The sequence below is a fragment of the Balaenoptera physalus genome, assembly GCF_965194825.1.
Source record: "Balaenoptera physalus genome assembly, chromosome: 13".
Taxonomy (NCBI): Eukaryota; Metazoa; Chordata; class Mammalia; order Artiodactyla; family Balaenopteridae; genus Balaenoptera; species Balaenoptera physalus.
In genome coordinates, this window is record NC_138892.1 from 75,242,275 (window position 1) to 75,254,075 (window position 11,801).

Here is an 11,801-nt window from a genome sequence, read left to right on the forward strand (position 1 = left end):
TCTGGAAGATCTGTCCATTGATATCAGAGGGGTATTAAAATATCTTACTAGTTTGTATTCCCATCAATTTTTCCCTTTATATCTGTTAGTATTTGTTTTGTGTAGTTAGGTGCTCCTACACTGGTGCATATATATCAACGAGGGTAATATCCTGTTCTTGTATTGATCCTTTTATCATTATATAGTGTCCTTCTTTATCTTTCTTTATTACCTTTGTTTTAAAGTTTGTTTTATCTAATATGAGTATTACTTCCCCCACTTTCTTATCATTTCCTTTTGCATGAAATATCGTTTTTCATCCCCTCACTTTCAATCTATGTGTGCCTTTGTCCTAAAGTAAGTCTCTTGTATGCATCATATTTTAGGCCCTTGTTTATTATCCAATCTGCCACTGTATGTCTTTTTATTGGAACATTTAGCCAATTGACATTTAAGGTAATTATTAATAGATGTGTATTTATTGCCTTTTTAAACCTTGTTTTCCAGTTGATTTTGTATTTCTTTTTTGTTCCTTTCTTTTTCTTTTTGTTTTTCCTTTTGAGGTTTGATGGTTTTCTTTTGTATTTTGTTTGTGTTCTCTTTGTTTTTGTGGATCTACTATTCGTTTTTGATTTGTGGTTACCCTATTTGTCAAGTATGTTAACCCATTGCTATATCTACTTTCCTTAGACTGGTAGTCATATAGGATCAAACACATTCTAAGAAAATCTACATTTTCTTACTTCCCTCCCCCCTTTATGGTTTTGATATCCTCTTTTACATCTTAATGCTTATTCTTTTGCTGTTCATTGTAGTTATCATCACTATCATAAAATTAAAAAAAATTTTTTCTTAATCTGTGTACTGGCTTATTTAAGTGATTTACTTTCCAAAGAGAAAATTTACTCTTTCCTACAGATTCTTACTTCTTTTCTATTTAAAGAAGACCTTACAATATTTCTTTTAGGATAGGTTTAGTATTGCTGTATTTTTTTAGTATTTGCTTGCCTGAGAAATTCTTTATCTCTCCTTCTATTCTAAATTATAATCTTGCTGGATAGAGTATCCTAGATTGCAGGTTTTTCCCTTTCAGGACTTTGAATATATCTTATCACTCCCTTCTGGCCTGTAACATTTCTGTAGAGAAATTAGCTGATAGCTTTGTTGAGGTTCCCTTGTAAATAGCGCTTTGTTTTTCTTTTGCTGCCTTTAGAATCCTCTTTGTCTTTAACCTTTGCCATTTTAAATACTAATATGTCTTGCTGTAGCTCTGTTTGAGTTCATCATGTTTGGGACCATCTGTTCTTCTTGTGCCAGGATATCTGTTTCCTTCTTTAGGTTTAGAAAGTTTTCAGCCATAATTTCTTCATATATACTTTCAATCCTCTTTTCTCTTTCTTCTCCTTCTGGAATCCCTATTATGCATAGATTGGTGCCCTTGATATTATCCTATAGGTCTTGTATATTGCTTTCATTTATATTTCTGTCTACTGTTCTGATTGGGTGATTTCCATTAGTCTGTCTTCCAGATCACTTATTTGTTATTCTACATTATTCAGTTTTCTATTTATTGCCTTTAGCTCAGCTTTCTTCTTGGCAAATGAGTTTTCTAATTTTATTTGGCTATGCTTTATAGTGTCTAGTTCATTTTTACAGTAATCTGCATTTGTATAAATAGCCTTTCTTAATTCCTTCAGTAGTTTTATTACTTCCTTTTTGAACTCGGTGTCTAGTAGACTGGAGTGGTCTGTTTCATTGTTTGTTCTTTCAGGGGAATTCTCTTGATCTTTAATTGGGAATGGTTCCTCTTCTTCATTTTACTTATATTTCTCTGACTCTATGAGTTTAGACAGTTATCTGTTGTGGTCTCGAAGTGTTGTTTTTATGTAAGAGCATCACCGTGTCTTCTGTGTGAGCCTAATTTTTTGGTGTGAGGGCTGTTTTTAATATGGATACCTGCCACATCTTTCCTCAGTGTGTGATGGCTGTTATGCCCTTGATAGGGGGTGTGATTGGTGTTGTGGTGACCAGTGCCTGAGCTAGATATTGAGCAGGGTCTCCTCTTTACTCTGTCGTAGTCACAGCCCTGTTAGGGGCAGGGTCTGCTCCCCAGTTGTTTCAGAGTCTATTGAGATGATTATATGATTTTTATCCTTCTTTTTTTCAAAGTGTTGTATCACATTAGTTGAATTGCAAATGTTGGACTATCATTGTATCCTTCAAATAAATCCAGTCTGATCATGGTGTATGATCTTTTTCATATATAATTGAATTCAATTTACTAATATTTTGTTGAGGATTTTTGCATCTATATTCATCAGAAATATTGGTAATTTTTTTTGGTAATGTCTTTGTCTGGTTTCGGTATCAGGGTAATGGCAGCATTGGGAAAGAATCTGAGAGTGTTTCATCCTCTTCTATTTTTTCGAATAGCTTGATGATAAGTATTAACTCTTTTTATATGTTTGGTTGAACTCCCATGTGAAACCAACCGGTGTTGAACTTTTGTTTGCTGGGAGTTTTTTGTTACAAATTCAATTCCACTACTAGTGATCAGTCTGTTCAGATTGTCTATTTCCTCCTGATTCAGTCTCGAAAGGTTGTATGTTTCTAGAAATTGTCAGTTTCTTCTTGGTTGTGCAATTTATTGGCATAACCAATAAATAACTGTTCATAGTTTTCCCTGCATGATTTTTTGTATCTCTCTGGTATTTCTCCTCTTTTATTTCTTGCCTTATTGATTTTCTGTCTGGATGATCTGTAGATTGATGTAAGTGGGGTGTTAATGTCCCCTTCTATTATGGTATTGTTTTCAATTTCTCCCTTTATGTTTGTTAATATTTGCTTTATATATTTGGGTGCTCCTTTCTGGGTCCATATATTTTAACCGGTATAATATCCTCTTCTGGTATTGATCCCTTCATCATTATACAATACCCCTTTTTGTCTTTTGTTAAAGACTTTATTTTAAAGTCTACATTGTCTGATATGAGTATTGCTAATCCCAGTTTCTTGTCATTTCCATTTGCACATAATGGCTTTTTCCATTCTCTCACTTTCAGTCTCTGTGGGTCTTTAGTTCTCAGGTGAATCTCTTGTAAGCAACATATAGATGGATCTTGTTTTTCACCCAATCAGCCATCCTATATCTTTTGCTTGGAGATTTTAGTCCATTGACATTTAAAGTAATTATTGATAGGTATGTACTCATTGCCATTTTATTACTTGTTTTCTGTTTGTTTTGTAGTTCTTCTCTGTTCATTTCTTCTTCATTATGTTTCTTCCCTGTGGTTTGATAATTTTCTTTGGTAGTATGCTTGTGTTCCTTTCTTTCGAATTTTTGCATATCTAGTGTAGGTTTTTGATTTGTGATTACCATGGGGTTCATTATATTGACGTATAACTAGATCTATTTGTTTTAAACAGGTAGTCCTTTAGGTTCAAACGCATTCCAAAAGATCTACATTTTTACTCCCTTCCCCGACATGTTATGTTTTTGCTTTTACGTTGTCATGTTTATCCCTTTACTAATTATTGCAGTTATACTTGATTTTACATTTCTTGTCTTTAAACTTCATACTAGCTTAAGTATGAAACTAATCCTCAACCTTTGCATATATTTGCCTTTCATAGTGAAATTTTTCTTTTCTTGTAGATATTTACTCATTATAGCCTTTTCTTTTCCACTTAGAGAAGACCATTTAACATTTCTTTTAAGGTTAGTTTAGTATTTATGACCTCTTAGTTTTTGCTTGTCTGAGATGTTCCTTAGCTCTCCTTCAATTCTAAATGATAATCTTGCTTGATAGAGTATCCTTAGTCGCAGGTTTCCCCCGTCAGCACTTTAAATGTATTATGCCACTCCCTTCTGGCCTACAGATTTTCTGTGGAAAAATCAACTGATAGCCTTATGGGGATTCCCTTGTATATGACTCTTTGTTTTTCTCTTGCTGCCTGTAGAAATCTCTATATTTATCATTTGCCATTTTAATTATGGTATGTATTAGTGTGGGTCTGTTTGAGTTCACCTTGTTTGGGACTCTCTGTGCTTTCTGTACCTGGATATCTGTTTCCTTCATCAGGTTTGGGAAGTTTTCAGCCATAATTTCATTAAATACATTTTTGATTCCCTTCTCTCTCTCTCTTTCCTTCTAGAAGCCTTATAATGCAAATGTTGGTTCACTTCCTGTTATCCCAAATATCCTTTAAACTGTTATCATTTTTTAAATTTGCTTTTCTTTTTTGCTGTTCTGTTTGGGTGATTTCCATTATTCGAACTTCCAGATCATTTGTGTGTTCTTCTGTATCACCTACTCCGTTGTTCATTCCTTTTACTGTGTTTTTCATTTAAGTTACTGTATTCTTCAGTTCTGAGTCATTATTTTTTTGTTTGTTTTTCATTCCTTGTTAAAATTCTCACTGTGTTTATCTATTCTTTTCCCTAATTCAGTTAACATTCTTCTTACTAATGCTTTGAATTCTTTAATTTAAATATTGTTTATTTCTGTTTCATTAGTTTTTTTTTTTTCAGGGATTTTCTCTTGCTCTTTCAGTTGAGAGCAGTTTCTCTTTCTCTTTTCATTTTGCTTAACTTTTTCTGTCTCTGTGAATATAAGTAAAACAGTTACCTTTATAACTATTGAAGGGATTTTCATATGTGGCAGCATCACTATACAGTCTGCAGGTGCTCAGTGGTTTTGTTGGGAGAGCTGGATTTGACATGAACAGAAGTCACATCTTTCCTCAGGGTATGCTGGCAGCTATTACCTTGGTAGGAGGTAGGACTGGAGATTGAGTTGCTAAATCTGAGTCAGGTGTGGGATGGTGCTTCTTCTCAGAACAGTGACCATCATTGTCCTATTAGGGGTGGTTTCGAGTCCCAAAGTTTTGGGGCAGAAGCCCTGAAGTTCAGTTTGGAGTTGGCTCATTTCCCTTTAAGGTGTGTTATTCACCCTCCAAGCACCAGCACCTTTGCTCTGAGGGGAGCAATGGTGGAGCAGGAAAGCCTTTGTGGCTATTCGGCAATGTTTCAGGCACAGGCTGTGGCAGTCTGGTTGCCAACAAAGATCTGGACAGCTTCTGGTGTGCCACCTGTGCAATAGCCAGTAATGTCTCCACCCTCCCTGCTAAGATGCAGCTTAGTGTTTGAGCTACCTCGGTGTCTCATGGCCAAGCTTTTTTCTTGGTCAGCAGTCCTTGCTCCTATGTGGCTAGAGCATTTGCTTGGCTCAGGCTGGGGCACACACAGGGCAGTCATGGGAAGCCAGTTAGCCACCCATGCAGTTTTAATCCACCCTCTCTTCCATACTTCTGGAGCAAAGAAGCATTTGTGTATGCCACATGAGTGGAGTCCAGGCTTTCCACAGACCTCAGTCCCACCAGCCTTCCAATCGAGTGGTCTCATCTTCCTTTTGTCAGACCCCAGTGCTGGGGCACCCAATATGTTGCTCAAATCATTCACTCCTGAGGAAGGGTCTCTGCCAGTGTAATTCTTTTCTTCTGTGTCACTTCCCAGAGGCACAGGTCCTGATCTGATTGCTTCTCTTTCCTTTATACCCGATTCCATGTGAATCTTCCTTATACTCTTAGTTGTACAAGAGTCTTTCTCCTAGTCTCCAGTTAGTTTTTGGTGAGAAATTTTCCACGTGTAGATGCATTTTTGTTGAGTTCATGGTGAGGAGGTGAGTTCCACATCCTCCTATTTTCCCATCATGAATTGAGTCCCACAACATAATGATCTTTAATACAAATACGAAGCAGTGACACAGAGCTCAAGATATTGAACCTTCATTTCCTTTTTTAAAAATTGATAAATAATTGACAACAAGGTCATTTGAATAATATCCAATCAAAACTTACCCCTTTCTAATTGAATGAATTTTCTCTCTGAGGAATTTTGTTGAGTACATTGTTTGATATCTCAATGATAATAGTGATTCTTTACTTGAAGTTTTATCATTTACAAAGCACTTTTAACAACATGATTCTACTTAATTCTCATAATTCTCCTGGGAACAGATCGATATAGTCAATATTATCGTCTGGACTTTAGAGTGGAAGAAGCAATCTCTTTGAATAATCTTAGTTAGTAAGAAAGTGGTAGAACACCCAATCTGCCATTACATTTCCTTGTCTGCTCTTTCTTTTTGCCAAGTACCTGGATAAACAAAAAGTGATAATTAGGTCAAGAAAGCAAAACCACCTTCTTTGGGAAATTAGTTTCACAAATTTTGGTTTCATGTATATGTGTGGCTGATCTTGAACAAGAGGAGAAAGACCCCAGAAGAACTTGATAAAGTTCTGTAGGATACAAAGATCTCTTTTGAATAAAATATGTTTAATTGGAGGGTTCTACAGAGATATATTGTTAGCCTGTGAATCACTTAGTAATTGTAATTTACTCCAACTTATGTACATATATATGCTTATATATATGATATGTCTTATACATATAATATATATTATTACATGTAAATATGTAAAAGTTACCCCTTAACACTTGATAACATCTCATTATCTTTCTAGTATCATAAGTTAATTGCAATGACTTCAATTTTAGCTAAATTTCTTTACATTGATTTATTTATGCTAATTTACTTCCTCTCTCATGTGTTACAGAAAATCACTTTATGGATATCTGCAACTCTTTCCCAGGATCTGACTATTCTATTTGAGTACTGAAAAATATTTTTAAAATAACAACCAAAACGACAGTAGTGAAAAGTTATTTACAATAGTTAATTTTTTTTTAACAATATGGAAATTGTAGTTTAATTTGAATAGTAATACAATTTAAATATTCAATCTTGTGTGTTGTCTGTGTAATATTACTCAAATTTTCTGACCGTGTCTCTTACAAAAGCTGGACAACATACTACATAAAACTTCCTCCACCTTATAAGGACTGATGTATGTTGAAATGATGAGCAGATAAATAAGATTACATTTGCTGCTCCTCAAAACAAGCCTTTGAAAAACCCATTTTGAAGTCTCTAGTTGAGTAGAAGGTTTGTGGGGACCAATGAAACTCAGTTTCTAGCAAAAGGTAACTTTTTGTAAATCCTAACTTTCAGCAGAAAAATGTTGTTGTTTTTTTTTTTAATTAGGAACATATGTTTGATTTCCATTTTAGATTACCTAATTTTTTTCTTAGGAGCAAAATAATAAAATAAAATTTTTAGTTTTTGTGACTTGAAGAAATCTCTGTGCACAAATTTACTAGTGGGAATCAGGTATTTCAAGAAACTAACTTTTCAAAGCACTGGCATAATAATTTATTTAATCAAGTTAATTATTCAGTGGTGACTAGGGTATTGATGTAAGAGTAAACCAAGAGAGAGTTTAAAGTCCCAAGAGTCACGTGAAGAAAGTCTTCCATGACTCTCATAAAGAAAGTATTCCTCTAGGTAAAATGTGGGGATAAATCAAGTAATTGGACACTGAAAAGTGACCATTGTGTTGGTCAAGGTGGATGTTGTTGGTTAACATGACAAGAGGGAATCAGGTGGACTAGAGTAGGTCCAAGAGAGTATGTGAAAGAGGAGTGAGTATAGACAAATATTTAGAGAAACTCAGTTGTAAGGGGCAGCCAAGATCAGGCAGCAGTTAGAGGAAATGTGGGTACAGTGTTGTTTTCTTGCTTAGTTTTTACGATGGGAGCTTTTCCAGCATAACTGATAAGAAAAATTATATGATAGATAAAATAGACAAAAATTAATAACAAAAATAAAAGAAGAAAAACTTGGGGAGTGAAGTTCTTAAATAAGTGTGAGTAGATGAAATCTAACAGTCAAGTGGAGAATTTGGAATTAGATAGGAGCACAGAGAGTTCATTCATCCCAATAGGATGGAAGACAGCATGTGTGTTGGTGGAGATATAGGTTGATTTGTGGATTTGGTGATGAAAAAAATATGGAAGTTCTTTTTTAATAGTTTCTGTTTTCTCAGTTAAATAAGAAGCAATGCCATCAGCTGAGAATGATAGGAAAGGAAGCATTAGAAATTTGAGGAGAGGAAAGAAGGTGGGAGAGAGAGAAACAATAAATTGATGGAGGTATAATTGGATTTCTGCTTATCACTAAGATCCCACTTAAAGTTAGACTAGTCAGCATGGTTGGTGATTCCTCCAGCCAAATTCAGCTTCTTGGATGCAGGTGGGAACTAGCAAGAGAGTAGAATTTAACCTAGGTGGGGACTTTGCCAGGGGAATAAAAATGAGGGAGAGAGGGGCAAAGAAGCTGAAGGATACAAGAGAATGATTATAATGATGGATCATAGAGTCCAGTATGGTAAGAAAAGCAATGAGGACATGCAGAATGTGAGGTATAAAAAAATGAGTAAGGTCAATAGATCAGAAGTCCCAGTGAGCTGGAGGAATTGTCGGAGAGAGAGGGGGTTGGGAAGTTACCAGTGGGAGAGTGGATTCTTGAATTTAACTTTATGTGGGCAGTGTCTGTTAGATGAATACTGGTCACAAATGTGCTCTGTATGTGTATGTTGTATTTTTTTGTGTGATTTAAAAATAAATTGTAGACAATAATTTGGTGATGTCTAAAAATCTGTGTTTAGATGTATTCTCTGTTTGAACTTAAGACTGAGTCAAAAACAAATCCAAACAACAAAACCCACTACATACTTATTAGAATGGCTAAAATCTTCTAAAAACTGCTAATACCAATTGCTGGTGAGGATACAGAGCAACAAGAACCCTTATTCAGGACTGCAAAGGGGTAAAGACACTTTGGAAGACAGTTTAGCATTTTCTTATAAAACTAAACATAGACTTACCATGTGACCCAACACTTATGCTCCCAGGTATTTACTCAACTGATTTGAAAATTTCTGTCCACATTAAAAACCTGCATGAAAATATTTATAACAGTTTTATTCATAATCACCAAACTGGAAGCAACCAAGATATTCTTTAGTAGGTGACTATATATAGCAATAACAGCCAGTAGCAATGGGCATATCCAAGACTCAGATCTTGGTTTCTAATAACCTTCTTAAATAAAAGGAAAAAAGTATCCTTGGAAAAATAGTTGTTTCTAGGGCTGGGACAGAAAATATACAAGATAATCTGAAGTATAATGTAATGTCAAAACGTAAAGAAGTTCTGAAAAAGGCAACATGACTAGAGTATTTCAGAATGACATGGACTCACCTTAAAGAGTTACCAAAGGATGAAGCTGGAACAATTTGAGCAAAAAAATTAATAACATAGTATTGGATATTAACCCTTAAAATAAACACCCATAGGTCCATAGTGATATAACTAAATGAATAAATAAATGTTGAAGAAGAAACGTATCTCTCAGAGAGAAAGATTCCAGATAACTTATGAGGAAACTGCCCCTCAATGTGGGCTATGCTTAGTGACTTACTTACAAAGAGTATATTAAGGAAAAGGGGGAAAATGAAAAGGTAACCATCCAAGAAGAAACCTGACAAACACTACCTCAGCCCAGTGATCAAGGTTAATATCATCAGTGATAATTGATGTTGACAGTATGTTCTCTAGATATCTTGTGTTGAAAATGACACTCTACTCTCTGTTACCTTCCTTCCCCAAACCTTTAATCCCAGTCTAACTATGAGAAAAACACAACTTGAGGGATATTCTACAAAATACCTGACCAGAACTCTTCAAAAAACTGTTAAGATCATTAAAATTAAGAAAAGTCTTAGAAACTGACCCAGTCCAGAGAAAAGAATGATGACAAATGCCATGTGATATGTTGGATAGGCTCCTGGAAGAGAAAAAGACGGTTGGTAAAAACAATGAAATCTGATAAAGTATCGAGTCTAGTTAATAACAATGTATCAACATAGATTAATTATGACAAGTGTACCATAGTGATATAATACTCTACCAATAGGAGAAACTGGGTGCAGAATACATGGAAACTGTCTGTACTATCATTAAGACTTTTCTGTAAGACTTTTCTATAAAATTATTCTGAAATTAAAAAGGTTATGAAAAAGAAAACATATTAAGTTTCACAGGAGTTCACATATTTGCTAGAATTTGATGTCACCTTCCCAGTAGGAGTCACTGTAGTCACTATTAAATTATCTCTTCAGGTTATAACCATTTCAGCTTCCCATTCATTATGACTTCCTCCAATGCTGCTGTGACATCAATATGGCATTCGTAACAAAGTAGCTAGTTACCTTAAGTTTGTGCACGGTGTAAAACAATTATGAAAATATAATTGTCTTTTTAAGTTCAGAAGCTTCCAGCTATTTACACTATTTTAATAAAACTTTATTGAAATCCAGATTGTTCTAGTATTAAATTTATGTTTTGCCCAGGATTACAAAGATGTAATAAATACAGTGTGGATATACTTAATGATACTCAGTTTCTGTCTCCTAGTATTGCCAGCATGGGCTAAATCAACTCACTTATTTGTGAGGTCTGTGTCACGGGCCTCCTGTGTGACAAGCATTTTGCTAACTGCTAGGGATACAAGGGGGAAAGACATCATCTCAGACCTCTAGTCTATGACATTTATATCCTCTTTAAGAAACCATGTCAGGGCCTACTAGAAAAGAGAGCACAAAGACCAAGCATCTTGCCAAATCCTTTAAAAGTCTCAGATGCTGGTACTGAGTCCAGATCCCCAGGTCCAAAGGCCTTAGGACAGAATAAAATTTCCCAAAGCCCCTTGCAGGGACTCCTGCATGTCAGGAAAAACAGTGGGGGATTTTTAAAAACTATTCTGTCTTTGGTGAACAAGGAGAAAACCCTCAAATATTTATCATTGTTGAGGAACATTTTACCCTATAAACTTACCACCAGAGATATTTGAAACTTTCAAGAAGAACTTTTAAAGAACTACATAAAACAAATATTTCTTTTCAGGAGAGACAGACCACACCACCTGGCAGCATGTAACATCCCATCAAAATGTCACGTCATGACTGCCTATCTGAACAAGCCTCTTCTGCTGTAAGAATCCTTCAAGTAACTCCACTGAATTCTTAGCAGTTTGAGAACATCAAAGTTCTCTAATGCTACACTTTTCAAAACAAATGTGATTTTACAAAGAGAATAATTTTAAAACATATTGAAATGAATCAATTGATTATTACCTTTAAAATGTTCCTTGAACTGTCCTCTATCATTTTTTTAAACCAATCTCCCTGAACTTTTAAAAACCTGAGGTCACTTAGAACTAAGTCACAAAATCCTTTATGCACCATCCATTAATAAAGGTTTTTGTGGTTTCTTGTTTCTACATGGTATATAAGCTTAGTGTATTTATTTTACTAGAAACAAACGACATTAAACAAAAACAAAATTCAATGAAAATATTATGGTTGTCAAGCCTAACCACACCAGGTAACATAGAATTAATTTATTTTCAAACATATTCTCAAGACTAATTACTGCCTATTCCAAACTCACAGAAAATGTGAATTCCAACAAAGCACATGTAATAATATTACCTAGGTCCACCTCCAATCCCAGAACTTGTCATCACATGTGGTGAGCAAGAAATTTATTTGCTAGCAAAACAGGGCCTTCTGCTTATTTTCCTCAGTGAATTTATACAGAAAGCAAACTCATTCTGCTTTTCCACACCAAGGAAAACAAATGATACTGCAATTGGAGGGAAATTAGTACCAATTAAGACAATTGTGCAGCTGTAAAAGAGGGCATGTTTATACTTAGATTATTGCCATCATGGTATGATTAATAATGGCAAATCTAACAGTATGATATATAAATCAGGCTTATAATTTCCAACAAAGTTTTAACTTTTATTTGACAAATGGTGCTATTTTTATTTTGGCTCACAAATTGGAACAGATTT